The sequence below is a fragment of the Diabrotica virgifera genome, chromosome 5, assembly GCF_917563875.1.
Source record: "Diabrotica virgifera virgifera chromosome 5, PGI_DIABVI_V3a".
Taxonomy (NCBI): Eukaryota; Metazoa; Arthropoda; class Insecta; order Coleoptera; family Chrysomelidae; genus Diabrotica; species Diabrotica virgifera.
Genome location: NC_065447.1, coordinates 127,199,753 through 127,222,120, shown reverse-complemented (window position 1 = coordinate 127,222,120; position 22,368 = coordinate 127,199,753). Strand labels below are relative to the sequence as shown.

Genomic DNA, 22,368 nt, shown 5'->3' with positions numbered 1-22,368 from the left:
TCAATTTTACAATGGAAACCCGGAGTTAGAAGGAGACGCGGAGGAACTAGAATAAATGGTTACAGGAAGTAAAGGAAAATTTATATAGGGCAGGAATTAGAGACTAGCAGAAAAAGACAGAGGATAGAAAGAACTGGAGAAGCACAGTCAATAGTATCGAGTAGCAGACTGGGACTAATCTGCTCTAAAAAGATGGATCTAGATAGCTTTTTAGCAGCTCAACCCCACCTGGTGTATTTAGCCATTTAATTTTCTTATTACACATTATTATTGGTACATCAAAAATTAAAAGGACGGTGCCTGTAATAAAATCTAAAATTCAAAATTAAATCAAGAAAAATAATAAATATTAAAATTTCCTATAAGTTCAAATTTATTTATTAAAATTTTTGATATAATTTTCATAAATAAATTACTTACTAATAACACTTTTTTAATTAATTCCAAAAAATCCATTTTGCAGCAATAATAAAATATTAGTATTTGTAAAATAAATATCAATCATATCATAAATACTACAGGTTTACAAAAAAAAAAACTAAATTTCGGACTATTTGACGAAACCATGTTACAAGGGGGTTTTTGGGGTGGCTGATCACGAATCCGGGGTCCGCTCACCTCTTTCACGCCAGGTAAAGGTCATTTCAAGGTCAAATCAAGATAAATCGACAGTCGCTCTGAGAAAGTATATTAGGGCGTTTTTGGTGTCGCTGATGACGAATCATTAGTCCGCTGACCTCTATCACGTCTAGTTCAAGGTCAAATCAACATAAATCGACACAATCGCTCTGAAAATATAGGGGTTTTGGAGTCACTGATCATGAAAACTGCGGTCCGTTGAGCTCTACCACGTAAGGTAATGGTCATTTCAAGGCCAAATCAGGACAAGTCCACAAAACTGATTTGACCTTGAAATGACCTTTACCTGTCGCGGTTGAGCTCAACGGACCCCAGTTTTGTGATCAGCGACCCCAAAAACCCCCTAATATACTTTTTCAGAGCGATCGTGTCCATTTATCTTGATTTGACCTCGAAATGACCTTGAGCTAGACGTGATAGAGGTCAGCGGATACAAATTCGTCATCAGCGACCACAAAAACCCCCTAATATACTTTTTCAGAGCGACTGTCGGTTTATCTTGATTTGACCTTGAGATTACCATTACCTGACGTGATAGAGGTCAGCGGACCCCGGATTCGTGACCAGCGACCCCAAAAACCCCCTAATCATATGGTTTCGTCAAATATTCCGAAATGTATTTTTTTTTGTAAACCTGTTTAATCAAAAGAATATCAATCTTTTAATTTAAATAGACAACTTTAAAACATAGAACTGCATTCACAACTGTATTCACAGTAAAAGTTTCAAAAGATCACACATTACGCTTAAAGTAAGAGGTAAATCAGCAGACGAGTCGTTGTGACTTCCAAAATATGACAACACCGCTGGAAGTGACAACGCACCTTGAACTACCCTATATATGGAAGCCATAACGTATGCTGTACGCTTCGGTATATACGTATATATATATACAAAATTTATTTTGGTAAATCCTTTCCCCTCAATAAGTAGACCCATTTTATAAGCCCCCCTTTTACCAAATACACAATTTTTAAAAAATAATTCCTAGTAGAAAAGGTGGAAGTCGGACAGCCTCTTCTGTATACCGGAAGTCACAACTTAACGTGCATCAATATATATATATATATATATACATATATATATATATATATATATATATATATATATATATACCGGGTGGTGAATTGGAAAGCGGGCCATAGGAAACTCAATGTAAAATTCTAAACTGTTGAATTCCTGCTTCCCTAATTATTTTACATCAAAAGTCATAAGAAACTATTTGTAGAGAATTGAAATCTGTATTGAAAACAACTGTTAATATTGTTCTACGAACAATAATTATTCAAAATTTTGTAAAAATATAATACATTTTTCAGAGTAATACGCCAAAGTTAGGCCACACGCAATACCATAATGTGTATAAGGTTGCATTTGTTGACAATAAATTTATTATATTAACAATTTGAACTGTCAATTTTTTTATTTATTTTATCAATTACTGTTTAAAACACAATAAAGTTGATAAGATACCTTTAGTTAAGGAGAAGTATTAATAATAAAGATATCTTCTTCAGTCAATAATGTGCTCACTGTCAGTTAAATAATAACGTGTGGCCTAACATGCCCACACATACCTACTGCGGTAAATACATTATATTTTTCAAAATTTTGGAATGTGTTTAAATCGTAGAACAATTGTAACTTCTGTTTCTAATACAGATTTCAATCCTCTACAAATAACTTCTCATGACTTTTGATGTAACATAATTAGGGAAGCAGAAATTCAACAGTTTAGAATTTTACATTGAGTATCCTATGGCCCGTTTTCCGATTCACCACCCTGTATATATATATATATATATATATATATATATATATATATATATATATATATATATATATATATATATATATATAGTGCAGCTCAACAGGCCTCAGGGGCCCAAGGCTTCAATGGTTTTCTTCCATTTCTTTCTGTCTTGTGCTAGGTTTTTCCAATCTTGTACCCTTAGCGACTTCAGATCTTCTTTTGCCGACTCCAACCATCTTCTTCGGGGGCGTCCTCTTTTTCTTTTTGTACCAGCCTCCGTGTTTATTAGTTCATTGGGAATTCTTCCTTTATCCATTCTTGCTATATGCCCGAGCCATCTTAATCTTTGAATTTTGGCGGGTGTTGTTATTTTTGGTTGTCCATATATTTGCATTATTTCTTCATTCGTCCTTCTTTGCTAGATATTCCCCTCTTTTAGACCTCCTTATATCCTTCTGAGCATCTTTCGTTCCCATCTATCCAATTTTACTTCCATGTCTTTATTTAATGTCCAGGTCTCGCATGCTCTATATAGCATAGAGTACTGTAGGTTTGATAACTGTTGTATATATTCGTTTTTTGCTTTTCTGGATATTATCTTTGACCTCAGTATCTTAGTTAGACTCCCAGCACTCTTACTACCTTTCGCCATTCTTTTTGCGATTTCTTGGTTCTCTTCGTTCCTATTTGTTAGTGTTACTCCCAAGTAATCGAATTGGCCGACAATTTCGAAGTTATATTCTTTACTTGGACTTTGTATCTTAAAGGACTGTCCCAGATGATTTTCATTTCCCTTTATCACCATATATTTCGTTTTTTCCTCGTTTATTTCTCAACCATATTCCTTAGCTGTTCTCTCTAGACTATTAAAGATGTCTCTTAATTCCGCAGGTCTCCTTGTTATTAAGGAAATATCATCTGCGTATGCTACACATTGATGCCTGTGATGATATTGTGACGAGTTTCTAACTGAGTCCGGCCCTGCCCCTAGCAGTCACAAACAACGGGGCCACGTCATTGACGAGTAATTTCTCCGCTAAGCCAGAGTATTCCCGATGATGGGCGGAGACATGTCTCAGGCATTCGAAATGTTCTCGAAGCAGAGCCGTATCTATATAAGCGGAGGATTTTTAAGCAGAGGGCAGTCAGTTAATATTTTACCATCGCGTGAATTATTATAACGTGGCGATCGGGTTATTGAAATGTATATATTTTTTAAAGTAGATAAATAATATTTGTAAATGAATTAAATAAGTTAGAAAGTGTAACATAAATTAGATATTGTTGTAAACTTAAGTGTTAAATTGTAAGTGTTATAAATTAAACAATTTTAAGTAAGTCTTTTATTTATTTAATAATAATTAAAAGTCAATTCGCGTAACAATATACTGTGCCTTTAGTATAGATGTTGCATTCTCGTAAAATCTTCTCTAAAATTAAATTTATGAAATCTGTTGATAACGGGTCACCTTGTCGCAGGCCTCTGTTGGTGATAAAGCTATCCGAAACACGTCCTTCTATCATAACTCTACTTTTAGTGTCACTAAGTATGCATTTAGTCAATCTTACTATTTTTGGTGGAAATTCAAAATATTCTAGCGTTTCATATACTTTACTTCTTTTTATGGTATCGTATGCCTGTCTAAAGAAAACATCCATCTCTAGTAGAAGTGACAAGGTGTGTTTAAATCGCTCCGTGGTTTCAACTCAATTTTTGGGTCATACGAGTGTTTTAAACGCTAATAAATTAATGGTGAATGTGCTTAAAGGTATAGAAATTGGTGAGAAGAATAAATATAGTTTTTGAAAACTGTAAGTACAAAATATATAATAATATTTAATAATCTGTACAAACTTTTCGGATACCAAAGAAAAAAATAGTAAACAGTAAGTAATTAACTAGTTAATATAGAGGTGGAGGAACCTGTCCTCAAAGAGTTCCAAAATAACTTTCGGTGTAACATTAAATTATTTAAATTTAATAGACAATATAGAGGTGGACAAACCTATCCTCGAAGCGTTCCAAAATAACTTTCGGTGTTACATTGTATTTAACTTTAGTCGACTCAAATTACGTAGCTAATAAATGGTACTGAGAAGAACTGAGCCTCTGCAGGGTTGAACTGGGTGAAAGTTCTTATCGCGGTACGCGAATTCGGATAAACACTGTATTCGCTGGTTTAAAATAAGTTCGTGAAATAACAAGGAAAATGGAGAAAATGATGGAGGAAATAATGAAAAAATTGGAAAGCATGGAAGACAGAGGCATCAGGATGGAAAAGAAAATAGATAGCCTACAGTCGGAAGTAGAAAATATTAAGAAAGAATACCGGGTAATCAAAGAAGAAAATAGAGAACTAAAGAAAGAACTGAAAATGCAAGAAAGCAGGATAAATGACCTAGAAAGAGAAATAAGAAAAAAGAAAATAATAATCTTCGGGATTGGGGAAACAGAAAATGAGGATACATCCATTATGAAAAAGGAAAGCCAGAAAGTTATAGAAAAACTGGATATCGAACTTGATGAAAAAAAGGATATAAGTGAAATTAGAAGAATTGGAAAGAAAACGGCCAATGAAACACGACCGATGCTAATAGAGCTAACAGATTGGAATAAAAAAAGGGAAATAATCAAGGCAACTCATAAATTAAAGGAAACTAACATATTCATAGATGAAGACTACCCCAAGGAAATTCAGATTCAGAGAGGAATGTTACGAAAACAGATGAAAGAAGCGAGAGAAAAAGGATATAAGGCAAATATAGTATACAACAAATTGTACATAAATGATGAAATTTATACAGCAGAGAGCTTAGGTTATGAACAAGAGGAGCAACAAGTCGTAACAGATAGCGATAAGGAATATAATGCAAGATCAAAATCAGGAAGAACATACGGCGAAAGGTCACCTGAAATGGGAAAAACGGAAAGGTCTCCTGAGATACGCAACAAATACCCAAGAACAATCCATTCAAAAAACTAATTAGCGAATCGGACGGAGAGACGTTGATGACGACCAGGCAAGGACATGGAACATCCAGTACTACGAAGGAACAAATAAAGAGGACAACTAATAACAAGGAAAATAATAGAGAGAAGAACAAAACAAGAGTGACAAAAACTATTAAACTAGGAACCTGGAACATCAAAACCTTGTATAACAAAGAGAAGGAACTAGAAATGGAATTTGAAAAGGCAAATTTAGATTTTCTTGCATTGACAGAAACTAAGAAGAAAGGCAAAGGAGAAATAGAGCTAGAAAATGGACATTTGCTATTATACAGTGGGGTCGACACAATCGAAAGAGCTGCATCAGGAGTAGGATGCATCATACACTCCAGAAACAGAAAGTTTGTAAAAAAGTGGGAGGCCATATCCGACAGAATAATGGTAATTGAATTTAAATGCAATGAACAAAACAAAAGTATAATAGTGGCGTATGGGCCGAACGAAGACGAAAGAGCAGAACGAAAAGATGTTTTCTGGGAAGAACTATCAATAGCGACCGAAGGAAGTAAAGGATCCATATTAGTAGCGGGAGACCTTAATGGGAGAGTAGGGCAGAGAGATCATGAGTACAAGACAGTAATTGGAATACATGGGGAAAAAAGAGAAATAATAATGGCAAGAGACTACTCGACTACTGTCAAATACACAATTTAATCGTCACAAATACCTTCTATGAACAAAAAGATATTCATAAGTATACAAGGGAAGAACCTAGCAGAGGTGAAAAATCCATAATAGACTATGTGTTGATAGAAAAAGAAAATAGAAGAAAAATCACTGATGTAAGAGTAAGACGCGGTCCAGAGATAGGTAGTGATCATTATTTACTCGTGGCAACAATAAAAGACGAAGTAACAGAGGATCACAACGAAAGAGCAATAACAAAAGAATTTAGAACAATCAAATCATACAGATTAAGACACAAAACTTTAGCGAACAAATATGTAAATGTTTTGAACGAAGAAGTAGGAGTGAAAAATTGGGAAAACCTACAAGTGGAACAAATGTGGCAAACATTCAAAGACACAATTATAAAAACAGCAGAGAGAGTTTGTGGAATACACAAAAGCAACAGTAAACAGAAACTAACAGCATGGTGGACAGAGGAAATCAGAAGACACACGCGCAAGAAAAAGGAGATGTGAAGAAAATATCTAGGTAACCGAACAGAAGAAAATTATAAACAATATAGAGAGCAGCGGAAAAGAGTTAAAAATATAGTAGTAGCAGCAAAACAAAATTCCTGGAAAGATTTTGGAGACAAATTAGAACACGATAGCAGAAGCAATCAGAAATTATTTTATAAGGTCATAAAAGGAATAAGAGGTAATAAACATAAAGAAGTAACATCACTAAAAGATCAGAACGGAGATCTACTGACTGATGAAGTGAGCATTATGAAAAGATGGAAAGAATATTTCCAGAAACTACTACAACACGAACCACGCAGCACAAGTGAAGAAGATGAAGAAATAACTGGCGAACAAGAAGTTGAATTTATACCAAACATTACAATGGATGAACTAACTGACGCGATTAGGAAGCTAAAAAATGAAAAGGCACCAGGTCATGATCAAATTACGGCGGAAATGATCAAAAACATGGGTGATATGGGACTACAAAAGTTATTAGAACTATTTCAAATGATTTGGAGAGACGAACAAATACCTACAGACTGGGAGATTGGTCTGATTGTACCTATACATAAAAAGGGTGACAACAAGAATTGAAATAACTATAGAGGAATAACTCTGTTAAGTACAGTGATGAAAGTTTATGAGCTAATAATAGAGAGTAGACTGAGAAAAATAATAGAACCAACTTTAGAAGAATCGCAAAGTGGTTTTAGACCTGGTAGATGTACACAAGATCACATTTTTACGTTAAACGATATAATAAATAAAAGATTATCTAGGAAGAAAAAAACGTACCTCAGTTTCCTTGATATGGAAAAAGCATTCGACAAAGTACCTAGATCAAAAGTATGGAAAAGTCTGAAGAACAGAAACATACCAGAGAAGCTTATACAGGTAACTAAATCAATATACAGAGACACTAGAAACCGTGTGATAAGTAAAAATATGATATCTGACCAGTTCAGGACAACTGAAGGTGTAAGACAAGGGGGAAGCTTGAGCCCGTTACTATTTATTACTTTTATGGACGAAATAATAAAAGAAACAAAAACAAAAGTCAGACCATTACACATAGGGTATAGAAATCTGAAAAGCACGGAGATAGCAGATTGTACATTTGCCGACGATGTAGTAATTTTAGCAGCGACTGAAGACGAGCTACAAAGAAGCGTAAAAACATGGAACACAGTTTTAAAAAAGTATGGTATGACTATGAACAAAGAGAAATCGAAGGTAATGGTAATAGCTAAAGAAAGAGAGGATGTGCATGTCCAGGTAGATGATACAGAGATTAGACAGGTACAATCATTCGAGTACTTGGGAGTAATTATTGAAGAAACAGGTAGACAGGGAGCTGAGATCAACAAAAGAATTGATAAAGTGAATAGACTGTACCACGCAATAGGAAAAACAATTATTAACAAGTAAGAAGTATCGAAACATACGAAAATCAAGGTATTTAAGGCTATATACAGACCAGTACTTACATACGGATGTGAATCCTGGGTACTAAATAGACAACAGAAAAGTAAGATACAGGCAGCAGAAATGAGGTATCTACGCAGAGTTCAAGGAGTCACTAGAAGGGATAGGGTAAGAAATAACTACATAAGAGAAGAACTGAAAATCGAGACAATGATGGAGTATGTTGAAAAAAGACAATTAAGTTGGTGGGGGCATCTACAACGACTACAGAAAGAAGTACCAGTTAAAAAGATATGGGAAACGAAGGTGCAGGGAAAAAGAAGTAGAGGAAGACCGAGAGAGACATGGAACGAAGTGATGGCAAGGATTCTGGACAAAAAAGGAATAGCATGGAACGAAGCAAAGGCGATGGCACAGGACAGGAAACAATGGAAGAGATTTGTGCACTGTTAACAGAGCACACGTTAATACCTAGACCCGAGAGGGTAGAAGGTCTAAAGATTATATATATATATATATATATATATATATATATATATATATATACCTGTCTAAAATCAATAAATAACATATTTAATGCTAGGTTGAATTCATATGAGCTAGACAAAATTTGTTTCATTGCAAAAATTTTGTCTATTACCGATCTGTTTGCTCTAAAACCAGCTTGATATCTAGACAATTTTCAACTTTTGTTTTAATTTTATTTCTAACTAATATGGCCAGAATCTTATATACTGTATCTTGTAGAGCTATTTCCCTGTAATTTATACATTCTGTTACGTCTCCTTTTTTATTTACAGGACATAGGATAGCTTTTTTCCACTGATTGGGTATTTTTTCTTTGATCCACACTTCACATATTAACTCAGTGGTTTCTTCTTAAAGTACTTCGCCACCATCTTTTAAAAACTCTGCAATGACCATTTTCTCCCGGTGATTTGTTGTTTTTATGATATCTATAATTTCTTCCTTGGTAGGTACTTCCTCATTCACATTTGGGTCTCTTTGTTCTTCATGTGGGTGGTAGTGTCATTTGCTCTATTTCATCTTAGTTGTCTGTGCATAATATGTTCTCGAAATAATTGGTCCATCTTCTTAATTTTTCATCTATTCCACCTATCGGATTTCCCTCTTTGTCTTTATAATATCTTGATGTGGTTTTGTACTGGGTTCGGTCTCGTTTTATTTCTTGGTAGAAATTCCTGACTTGTTTATTTAAAAAATCTTCTTCAATGCGGTCTAATTTCTACTCTAGATTTAACCGCTTCTTTTTTCTACAGATCTTCTTTGCTTCCCGTCTTTTTTCAGCATAAGCTTGTTTACTTCATTATTTCTCATTATGCTGTTTATTCTGGCTTTATTTCGGTCCCTAATTGCTTTCTTAAAATCTTCATCATACCAGTATGTTTGTTTACTTTGTCTTTTTCTTAATAATACTGAGTCGGCTGCCTCTTGAATGTTTCCCCTTAGCTGTACCCATCTGGTTTCTATGTCATCTACTGTTGTCTGGTTTTCTGTTTTCTCTTCAATTTGCTGCTTAAATTTTTTCTTAACCTCTTCATTCTGAAGTAGTACACCGTTATATCTTTTCATTTTTGTACAACTAGTCTTATGAATTGTGGGAATTATTTGCTTCATTTTGACTTTGACCAAAAAGTGATCAGAATTTGCATCTGCACCTCTATAACTTCGGCTATCTTTTATGGCTCCCGTATGTTTGGCTTCTATTAGCAAATGATCTATTTGATTTACTGTTTGTCCATCTGGTGATACCCAGGTACCTTTATGAATTTCTTTGTGGTCAAAATAAGTGCTCATAATTCGCATATTGTGTTCGAAAGCAAATTCTATTACTCTTTTTCCATTCAGGTTACTCTCCCTATGTTTACTTTTCCCCCCTGTTATTTGTTTGTATACGTCCTCTCTGCCAATCTTGGCATTGAAATCTCCTATAATTATTTTTGTGTCATATTTGGTAGAACAAATACTCTAACTGTTCATGAAAGCTATCTTTAACATCTTCCTCTGTATTTTCCGTTGGTGCATGTACATTTATAAGGGTTGTTTTTCAATATTTTCCCCTCATTCTTATTTTTCATAATCTGCTTGTGACTGCCTCAAAATCTATCACCAGACTGGCAATTTTTTTCTTTATAAGGAAACCAACTCCAAATATACGTTCATTGTCTCCACTGTTGAAGAATACGTAGCTTCCCACATATATGCAGAAATTTCATTTTTGTTTAGTTTCTTGTATAGCTGCAATATCTATCTTATATTTCTCCAATGTATCTGATAAATTTTTTAGTGCCCCTACTTCAAAAGTCCCTCTAACATTCCATTGTCCTATCATAATCATATTTCGTGCCTTATTCGTTTCCGTATTTATCTGTCCACTGTGTTTGTTTGCCCTTAGTTTTTTTCCATTTTCTCTAATTTTTCGGTACTATGGTTTAAATTTACTAATTTACATTTTAATTTACTAATTAACAAAAAAAAATCGAACAAAAAACAAAATCCCAAATGAGTAACCAAAAAGAAAAATTTAAACGCAGAATGAAAGATTACATTATTACTGAGGGTCGAAAGTCCCTGAAACTTCTATAATGTTTATTTTAATAAGTTACAGGGGTGAAAATAAAAAAGAAAATTTAGTGTGATTTTTAATTGCAAATATTTCATTCAAAAGAAACTTTTTATTTATTCTAAGAGATTTTCGGCCCTCGGCAATAACGTAATCTTTCATTCTGCGTTTAAATTTTTTAAAAATACTTATTAGTTTTCTCAGGATACGAAAAAAATTAATACATTTAAAACACATTGAAATTTTTGACAGGATCATTTAGCTTACTCTAGACCTATATCCCCCTAACACAAATAAAACTTTTACCAATCTCCTTACCAACAGATTAAATAATAAATTTTATACATACCATCTAGGGATGGCGGTTTTTGGAAAAACCGGTTTTCGGTTTTTTTAATCCAATAGGTTACAATCTTACATTTACAATGCACTTTATGTTTAATTTACCATTTAAAAATATAATCCCCTAAAATACCCACCAATTTTCCTCTCCTCCCAAACCCAAAAAATTCCCCAACCATTTCAACTTATAAAAAATTTTCCAGATTCTTTCAAATGGGATTTAAAAAAAAATAATATCAACATAAATATTTTAAAAAAAGACTAAGTTTTCACTCTAATGGCACATAACATATCCCACCAGAATGAAAACAATGGGAACCTTCTCTGGTTACACCTCCGAGGCTTCTACAATTTGCAAGCCATACGGATGCTGAGACTAAGGAAGATGAGGGAATTCTACAATTTACAATTCACGTCACATCTGCTCAGCGCGGTAAAGTTCCAACGAGACTGGTTCCCTTCATACTCCACACAGAGTAAATGTAAATCAAAAATGAATAACCATTTTCAATTTCGTTGCAAAACGAAAATACAGCCGAACCATATTCCAGTCAAATCAGAGAGTGCTGCAAGCACCTCTACCGGTTTCGAAACTTATTAGTCTCTCATCAGGAGGCACATATGCTGCTCTCCCTGATCCAACCAAAACAAACCCCAGCGTGCAGTCCCGAATTGCAACGAACGAAATGGCATAGATGCCCTAGCGGCAACTGCTAGCAAAAGACTAAGTTTTCACTCTAATGGCACATAACATATCCCACCAGAATGAAAACAATGGGAACCTTCTCTGGTTACACCTCCGAGGCTTCTACAATTTGCAAGCCATACGGATGCTGAGACTAAGGAAGATGAGGGAATTCTACAATTTACAATTCACGTCACATCTACTCAGCGCGGTAAAGTTCCAACGAGACTGGTTCCCTTCATACTCCACACAGAGTAAATGTAAATCAAAAATGAATAACCATTTTCAATTTCGTTGCAAAACGAAAATACAGCCGAACCATATTCCAGTCAAATCAGAGAGTGCTGCAAGCACCTCTACCGGTTTCGAAACTTATTAGTCTCTCATCAGGAGGCACATATGCTGCTCTCCCTGATCCAACCAAAACAAACCCCAGCGTGCAGTCCCGAATTGCAACGAACGAAATGGCATAGATGCCCTAGCGGCAACTGCTAGCAAAAGACTAAGTTTTCACTCTAATGGCACATAACATATCCCACCAGAATGAAAACAATGGGAACCTTCTCTGGTTACACCTCCGAGGCTTCTACAATTTGCAAGCCATACGGATGCTGAGACTAAGGAAGATGAGGGAATTCTACAATTTACAATTCACGTCACATCTGCTCAGCGCGGTAAAGTTCCAACGAGACTGGTTCCCTTCATACTCCACACAGAGTAAATGTAAATCAAAAATGAATAACCATTTTCAATTTCGTTGCAAAACGAAAATACAGCCGAACCATATTCCAGTCAAATCAGAGAGTGCTGCAAGCACCTCTACCGGTTTCGAAACTTATTAGTCTCTCATCAGGAGGCACATATGCTGCTCTCCCTGATCCAACCAAAACAAACCCCAGCGTGCAGTCCCGAATTGCAACGAACGAAATGGCATAGATGCCCTAGCGGCAACTGCTAGCAAAAGACTAAGTTTTCACTCTAATGGCACATAACATATCCCACCAGAATGAAAACAATGGGAACCTTCTCTGGTTACACCTCCGAGGCTTCTACAATTTGCAAGCCATACGGATGCTGAGACTAAGGAAGATGAGGGAATTCTACAATTTACAATTCACGTCACATCTGCTCAGCGCGGTAAAGTTCCAACGAGACTGGTTCCCTTCATACTCCACACAGAGTAAATGTAAATCAAAAATGAATAACCATTTTCAATTTCGTTGCAAAACGAAAATACAGCCGAACCATATTCCAGTCAAATCAGAGAGTGCTGCAAGCACCTCTACCGGTTTCGAAACTTATTAGTCTCTCATCAGGAGGCACATATGCTGCTCTCCCTGATCCAACCAAAACAAACCCCAGCGTGCAGTCCCGAATTGCAACGAACGAAATGGCATAGATGCCCTAGCGGCAACTGCTAGCAAAAGACTAAGTTTTCACTCTAATGGCACATAACATATCCCACCAGAATGAAAACAATGGGAACCTTCTCTGGTTACACCTCCGAGGCTTCTACAATTTGCAAGCCATACGGATGCTGAGACTAAGGAAGATGAGGGAATTCTACAATTTACAATTCACGTCACATCTGCTCAGCGCGGTAAAGTTCCAACGAGACTGGTTCCCTTCATACTCCACACAGAGTAAATGTAAATCAAAAATGAATAACCATTTTCAATTTCGTTGCAAAACGAAAATACAGCCGAACCATATTCCAGTCAAATCATATCAGGGAGAGCAGCATATGTGCCTCCTGATGAGAGACTAATAAGTTTCGAAACCGGTAGAGGTGCTTGCAGCACTCTCTGATTTGACTGGAATATGGTTCGGCTGTATTTTCGTTTTGCAACGAAATTGAAAATGGTTATTCATTTTTGATTTACATTTACTCTGTGTGGAGTATGAAGGGAACCAGTCTCGTTGGAACTTTACCGCGCTGAGCAGATGTGACGTGAATTGTAAATTGTAGAATTCCCTCATCTTCCTTAGTCTCAGCATCCGTATGGCTTGCAAATTGTAGAAGCCTCGGAGGTGTAACCAGAGAAGGTTCCCATTGTTTTCATTCTGGTGGGATATGTTATGTGCCATTAGAGTGAAAACTTAGTCTTTTGCTAGCAGTTGCCGCTAGGGCATCTATGCCATTTCGTTCGTTGCAATTCGGGACTGCACGCTGGGGTTTGTTTTGGTTGGATCAGGGAGAGCAGCATATGTGCCTCCTGATGAGAGACTAATAAGTTTCGAAACCGGTAGAGGTGCTTGCAGCACTCTCTGATTTGACTGGAATATGGTTCGGCTGTATTTTCGTTTTGCAACGAAATTGAAAATGGTTATTCATTTTTGATTTACATTTACTCTGTGTGGAGTATGAAGGGAACCAGTCTCGTTGGAACTTTACCGCGCTGAGCAGATGTGACGTGAATTGTAAATTGTAGAATTCCCTCATCTTCCTTAGTCTCAGCATCCGTATGGCTTGCAAATTGTAGAAGCCTCGGAGGTGTAACCAGAGAAGGTTCCCATTGTTTTCATTCTGGTGGGATATGTTATGTGCCATTAGAGTGAAAACTTAGTCTTTTGCTAGCAGTTGCCGCTAGGGCATCTATGCCATTTCGTTCGTTGCAATTCGGGACTGCACGCTGGGGTTTGTTTTGGTTGGATCAGGGAGAGCAGCATATGTGCCTCCTGATGAGAGACTAATAAGTTTCGAAACCGGTAGAGGTGCTTGCAGCACTCTCTGATTTGACTGGAATATGGTTCGGCTGTATTTTCGTTTTGCAACGAAATTGAAAATGGTTATTCATTTTTGATTTACATTTACTCTGTGTGGAGTATGAAGGGAACCAGTCTCGTTGGAACTTTACCGCGCTGAGCAGATGTGACGTGAATTGTAAATTGTAGAATTCCCTCATCTTCCTTAGTCTCAGCATCCGTATGGCTTGCAAATTGTAGAAGCCTCGGAGGTGTAACCAGAGAAGGTTCCCATTGTTTTCATTCTGGTGGGATATGTTATGTGCCATTAGAGTGAAAACTTAGTCTTTTGCTAGCAGTTGCCGCTAGGGCATCTATGCCATTTCGTTCGTTGCAATTCGGGACTGCACGCTGGGGTTTGTTTTGGTTGGATCAGGGAGAGCAGCATATGTGCCTCCTGATGAGAGACTAATAAGTTTCGAAACCGGTAGAGGTGCTTGCAGCACTCTCTGATTTGACTGGAATATGGTTCGGCTGTATTTTCGTTTTGCAACGAAATTGAAAATGGTTATTCATTTTTGATAAATATTTTACTTAAAAATAAATTGGATAATGCAATTTATCTTTTATTTTCACTACCATCAAAAAAATCTATCATGTATTATTTTAACACATTTGTAAATTTGTATAATAGGTACACTTTAACTCATTTAATTCTTCCGTCCTGTATGGGTGTATCGTTTTGAAAACGTAGGGAAATCCTTGGAGATTCGTATTCCTAATCGTTAATTCGATATTCATAGTCAGAACATTATTTTTGGTACCTAATCAGAAAAAGTCATTCACCCACTTTCAATGTCAAGAGTCAAGTGTAAAAAATAGATGATGTTTGCGTCTAATTCAACCAGATCACTTCTTATGTAAATATTATGATTACAAATACCTTTTCAAGGAAATATTATAATAAAATTTAATTACTGTTTCTGACTGATATGAGCTTGCACTTTCAGTTTGCTTCTGTATTTATACAATTAAATTTGAATTATCATTTTGTTTTGAATAATTACTTGAGAATAATAATTATGATTGGGATCCAAAATAATACCTAACCTAATCCTAATCATTGTAAAAACCTAATAACCGGTTTTTACTTTAAAAAGAAAAAACCGGTTATATCCGGGACAAAAAAACAACCGTAAAACCGGTTATTGCGAAGTAAATAAACCGGTTTTAGGTTTAAACCGGTAGGTTTTTCCCATTCCTAATACCAGCCAATAGAGCAGGAAGCCGACGTTAAATGGTAAGTACACAATTGATCAGCTTTATACTTTTAAAATACTAATGCAATCTCCTATTATAGATAACATTCATGGACTATGAAAACTAGTGTTGCCCAAAATCGGTCTTGGTCTTGCAGTCTTGGTCTTGTTCTTGCATTTTCGCAAGACCAAGACCAAGACCAAGACCGCCTAATTTTAGCAAGACCAAGACCAAGACTGGCCGTGCAAGATTTGAGCAAGAACAAGACTGACCCTGCGAGACTCTTGCGTCTTGCAGTTATGACCGAATATCGTTTTAGGAAGTATAGCAGTTCGGGTATATGCTTAGATGTATAGAGGCTCTATGAGACGCAAAAAAATATGTAACAAAAATTTGGAGAATTGGAGTTACGCCCATTACGAACAATACCATAAGCATACATAGCCAATCAAAATATCCATTAACCCTCCTAAGGCGATGCGGGGTGCGGCTGCACCCCAGACCTCGTTTTTCTCACCTATCTTTTTTAATAAATTTTTTTGATTTTTGTCCATTTTATTATTCGTATTAAATTCAATTCTAAACGTATTCCACCCATTACAGCATTTAAAAGTTTTTGCGTCTACGTGCTTTTTTGAAGAAATTACTTTTGGGTGCAAATGATGAAAATTTCGTATCCTGAATTGGACGTTTCTGATATTCCACCTGGAGCCAACAGAGCTACGGGACAAGGTCGGTGTTACTTATGTCAGAGAAAAAAGACCGAAAGTCCTGGCATAACTGTATTGTGTGTAAAAACTTTGTGTTGCTCATTCTGTGAAAAATTTCATGTGTTTGTCTTGCGACGATAATAACTTTTTTTTAGGAAGAAATGAGTACTTTTTTGTAAAATTATGTTTCGTACTATAATAAATAAGTCCTAATTATCTTTCAAATTAATTTCCCCAACGTTCACATATAAAAAAAATGGATATACAGATGGGGTGCAAATGCACCCCGAACCGTTGTTTACGTAAGAATCTAAGCACCGCCTTACGAGGATTAAAAGAAAACTTGGCAAATTTGATACGTACTGAGAGGTCATAAAACTACAATGTAAAAATAAAACATTTTAAACATGCTTTAACAGCAGACGATTTTTTCGCTCTGAAATTAATTGTCCAGATTTTGATAATAGGCGCCCCAATAGCCGCCCTCTAATCGTTTAAAAATATAATATGTCATCTTAGCTTAGCTGATAAAAAAATATAATAATAGGTATAATAAATCTTGTCGGCCCAAATTATTAAGACTAAACATCGTTTGTGCTGAGTGTGCGACAAGGGCGGATCCAGGGAGGGGGCCATGGGGGCCATGGCCCCCTCCGATAATTTAAAAAAATATAAATTTAAATATTGGCAGTTCAAATGTTCTTAGTTTTAAACACATATACTATGTATAAAACAGGGGATAAATATGTTTTCTGGACTGCAATTGAACAAAAGCAGTAACAGAAGCTTCAAGAATGACATAGCATGTTTTATAAATCAAAATATAGATAAGTGCCAATTGTTAGAACCATCTTGACAGCCATCAAAATCCTATTAATTTCCATATTCTATGTGTACACACAAAGAATAAAAAGAAATGAAGCTTTACTTGGATCACCAGAACTTACAACAAAGGAGTAGGTTGGTATTTTCGAACAGTCAAAAGGGATTGTATTAAATTTTATTTTTCTAATGAAAAATATGGTCATAATAAAGGGATGACAGCCGAAAGCCTTGTCATGACACCTTTAACATCTTTCGCCAAACTCATGGGCAAAGACGGAGCCATACAAATCCATAAAAAACATCATATCACAAGGAGTGCGTTGAGGTTTAGGTGTATTTTCTACAAAGTTATCACAACCCGCAAAAGTCAATCAAACCAGAAAGACTCTCAAAGGTCTAAACAGATACAAGAAAATAAAGAAAGACTGCGACCAATAGTAGAGTCTCTAGTGTTCTTAGGTGGACAAAATATTCCTCTAAGAGGCTGCCGTGATGATGGCCTTCTGCTTCTGGACGAAGATGCTGGACCTAGCAATGAGGGGAATTGTTAAGATTTAAAATCTCATCAGGAGGTAAGACTATTCAACGACACCTATCCTCAGCAACATACATTAGTAACACCAGTCAATATCAATAATTAATAGCATGTTGTGGTGAGGAAATAATTGAACAAAACATGAGTCAGGTTTAAAGTGCAAATTATCACTCTGTCATATTTAACGAAATAACCGACCTATTCCACGTAGAACAGCTTTATCTGAATTTGAAATACATACACAATAACAACATTCGTGAAAACTTCGTCAAGTTAATTGACGCGCATGAGAACATAAAAACAATTATTAGTGAAAATCAAGAAAGAGGGGAAGAACAAGGCCTGAGAGTGACAGGAGAAGCATTGGAAAAATAGTATTAAACTTGTTGAAAGGACTGCACTTGGATCTGAAGAAATTTGGATGAATCGGTAACAACTTTAATAATACTTTAATAACGATAACTTTTGAATGTCTTTTTTCTGTCACCATTTTAACAGTAATTTTTAAAAATTATCCCCGGTACACCCCCCCAAAAAAAGTTCATGGCCCCTCCCGAAAATCGGTCCTAGATCCGCCCTTGGTGTGCGATATCGGTTAAACAAACCATTTGCTGAAAAAGCGCGGCTAACTATCAATTATTAACAGTCTATTTCTATATAATAAACAATAAGTTTCTTTGACATTGTTTATGACACGGACACATAATATGTCGCGTTGTTAATCACGAAACAGATTATGTTACCTTTTCGATAATAATGTATATCTTTGATAAATAACTTTAAACTCATCATTCCACACACACAACAATATCCTACTTAAAGGAGTGATACACACGCGAGTAAGTACGCGAACTTATGGCTCGCGACCTTTTTCGCGCGTGTATCACTGCAAGTACGCGTACTTTAAGTCCGCCGAGTAAGTACGCCGTCGATCCAACAAGTTTGAAATCTTACTCGTAACCCGTACGTGTATCACTGCCACGAGCCTCGAGCCATCATGTTATTGTTAAAGTTACACTTATATTTTCACTAATTAAGCAAATTGCCTAGAAATAATTCAGTCGTTTATTGTTGAAAGGAGACAAGTTACATTTTATAAGTTTTGAGAAAACCGTAAAACACTATTTTAAGCTATACTAAATTATTTTGATTATTTGTTTTTGAGTAAACCTAATTATTTATAGGCTGTTTTATCCTTCTGATGAAAATATTACCATCTTATGTATGATATTTTGTTTGTTTATGCCTACCTTGTATTAATTAAAATAGATCAAAAACAAGTGCTATACTTCACATCATGATTTTGACAGTTTACCACACTTACAAAAAATCAAATTATTCTTCTATTTAACAAAACTGATCAAAAATTAATCAAACTCTACTAAAAAACACAAGATTTCAGCAAAATTAGGTACACAGAAAATACAAAATTTAACCACGAGGACAGTTTCTAAATTTTTTGCTACCGACGGCGACCGCGATCTTTAAAACCGCGTACTTTAAGTCTGCCGTGTATCACCGACGGCGAGCCGAGTAAGTCCGCGATCTTTAAACCCGCGTACTTAAAGATTGCGTGTGTATCACGCGCTTTAGGGTATTCGATAGTAAGGAGTATAAAAGAATCTTTGTATTAATTCTTGGTAAAAAAAAATGAATATAAAGATAAAGTAAAGTCAAAGCAATTGCGCACTGTTCTGTAATTTAATTTGTATTGTATTTTACTTTTTATTTAAATAAATGGCAAATTGTATAACTCTTTTATTCCATTTCATATAAGGTGAGGGTCGATCAATCCTTTTCTAGACAGATAATATTCTTTGAAATACAGTCAACTTTATGTCATTGTCATTAATTTGGTTTTTTGTATTTTAACCATGTTTTAGCACATGTAAGTTTATTAAATGCAAACGTTTATTACTGTCTCCCGTGGGCCATGGTATATAGTTGTTAGTTAGAGTTTAGAGTATAGGCACGGATCGCTTAGATCGTAAGTTCATACCTTACCCAATGTCAGTTTAGACATGTATTAATTTTGTTGGTCATTACCATGGCTATGATAATTCAAGATTAAAATGTACCTACTCTGTTACAGTTTACATAATATTCTAAAGGTGCCGGTGGGGGATGGCGTCTACGCGCATTATTATAGTTGGTGTAAAGAGAGAACGTATTCGAAAGAATGAAATAACAAATAATATAAAATTTGTTACTTCATGATTTTGAATATTTTCTCTCTCATATACCGACTATAATACTGCGAATAGACGGCGTCACCCACCGGCACCTTTAGAATCTGTGCACTGTACCTACGTTGTTCTAAGATCTGAAGTAACGCTTAAAGAATAGCAATAGGCTAATGTGTAACTGCAAGACTTGCAAGACTCTTGCTGCAAGACCAAGACCAACACCAAGACCGAGAGCGCAATACCAAGACCAAGACCAAGACCAGATGTATTGGAGCAAGACCAAGACCAAGACTGTCTAAGTCTCGTCTTGGTCTTGCATTTGGGCAACACTAATGAAAACGCTTTGGATAGCTAAGAACTATGGGCAGTCGATATATGTATATATTTATGTATGGGCAGTCGATATTATACTCTAGTAAATTATATAATATATACCAAAATTCCAATGTGACAATTCAACTACACCGAGATTCGGCAACATAATAATAAATCTATTACAATTAGAAGAGGATTATCCTACCCATTCCACGAATATACGATCCTCTTGGATTATCGCGACAACGAATATTTTACTGTGCAAAATATGAAGAAAGAAAGTAAATTGCAAATTATATTGTTGTTTATTGGAGTAATTATTAGAGCAAAATATTTTCGTACTTCTTATGTTGCACAGTAAAATATCCGTTGTCGCGATAATCTAAAACCGTCGTATATTCGTGGAATAGACCATAACAAAATGGGATACAATCTAATCCAACGTACATATTTAGAAGACGTTTTCAAGTTCATGGATTAAAACAATAAAGTAATCTGCGTCAACAGAATGTAGGTATGAACCATTTTAGATTCGCTGATGAAGTACTAATGATAGCAACAAATAAGGAAGAACTAAGAAACTAAAGAAAGTAAAATTTATAACTAATATGACGGAAATTAACATACGTGAAACAAACTTTAGAATATGTCCAAGAATATATATTTACGTAGAACAAGCAATCACGTTAAAAATACTAATGAACACCGAAAAATGCCTTAAAAATAATAGTGAAGCTATATGTCGTACCTGTAGTAACATACTGGGCTAGTATGCTAATATGGCTACCGGAGACAACTCGAAAGTCATGGAAAGAAAAATGATAACGATATTATTTCGAGAGAAAAAGAAAAATGAATGGATAAAAATTAAAACGAAAATGTCACACGCCGTCAAACACCATGTAAAATTAATATGATGATAAGCATAACGAGAGATATAAAGATAGGCTAAAGATATTGAAAACTGGAGATCATAGACAGCAAAATGTCCAAGAAAAATATAATGATTTATTGGGTAAATTGCAGTTCCAATTTGGAAAAGATAAACGGAAGACAGGGATAAATTAAAATAAGTGGGAAAGGTCTGTTTTTTAATATGAATAGATACTTAACTAATTTTCTGTTAAATTTACGTACGTATTTAAATAAAGGCACACTTTGTATACTTTGTACAATTCATAGTTTTCATAAAAATGTTTGTATTATAATAAATAAATTGCTTGCAATTTTGTTTAAAATATATTCTCTGTAAATTGTATTGTATTCACTTTATATTATATTTAATTATTTTAATTTTAATTTTAGAAGTTACTATATCTAAAAATACTAACCACAGCAACTCTTCAGCTTTTTAAAATAACCAATCACTTAATTACAGCAGGTAATATAATAATTCGCACCTACATTTGACTGCGGGTAAATAGCTGCACTTATAAACTATAATTCACACCGAAGAACGTTAACCTGCTAGTATAACATCCGTTTTATTGATACGACCAACTATGCACAATTAAGGGTTTAAATCCCCCGCGAACATCACGTGAAAGATCGGGACTGTTCTGTATACAAGTGCACATTAGACAGCTTGACCGATCACCCCCCATTCTGTTGTAAGCTAACCACCCGATATGGTTGTTCCTCTTACTCCGCCTCATATGTACAGGTTAGGTGTCATTCTTCATTAAAAAGTATTACGTCCCATCACTATATTGATTTTAAATGTACAAATAGGTAAATAATTGTGTATGTATCTGGGTATGTATATGTAAATCTCCTGAGTGTGTGTGTATGGATGTGTGTGTTTCTAGGAAATAGTGAATGTGTTCACGTATATGTACATAATGTATGTATAAATGCATATAGGATGCTTGTTCAATTGAAACTTATCTTTGGTCCAGAAAAAATGTATTGCCAAATGTATCTACAAATAATCACCACTACAATTAATGCACCTATCCCGTTGTTAGCAACCAATATATGCCTTGCTTAAATAATTCTTTCACGACATTTTGTACTTCTTCGTCCCACTGAAACCGATTGCCTTTTAACGCCTTTTTCAATGAACTAAAGATGTGAAGTCCTTTGGTCTTTGTTGATGATCTAGATTCAGTCGCTCATTATACAAGAGACGGTGAGAGACGTGTTTTCACAACTCGAGGAAGAAACAGGTAGGTTGAGCCTTGTAATAAATGAACAGAAGACGAAATACACGCTAGTAACCAAAAATCCAAGACCAAAAGTTAGGCAGAACATAACTACTAATGACCACCACACATAG

The 22,368-nt window shown here is 35.4% G+C and overlaps 1 protein-coding gene across 1 annotated transcript in view; it reads right to left on the bottom strand.

Moving 5' to 3' along the window:
• LOC114346228 (protein glass-like) overlaps nucleotides 1-21,623 on the bottom strand; it is an 898,758-nt gene extending 877,135 nt beyond the window's left edge. Inside the window, exon 1 of the mRNA XM_050651564.1 lies at nucleotides 21,422-21,623. The gene's annotated coding sequence lies outside the window, so the exon portion shown is untranslated. The remainder of the gene's footprint in view (nucleotides 1-21,421) is intronic.
• Nucleotides 21,624-22,368: the final 745 nt, after the last annotated feature.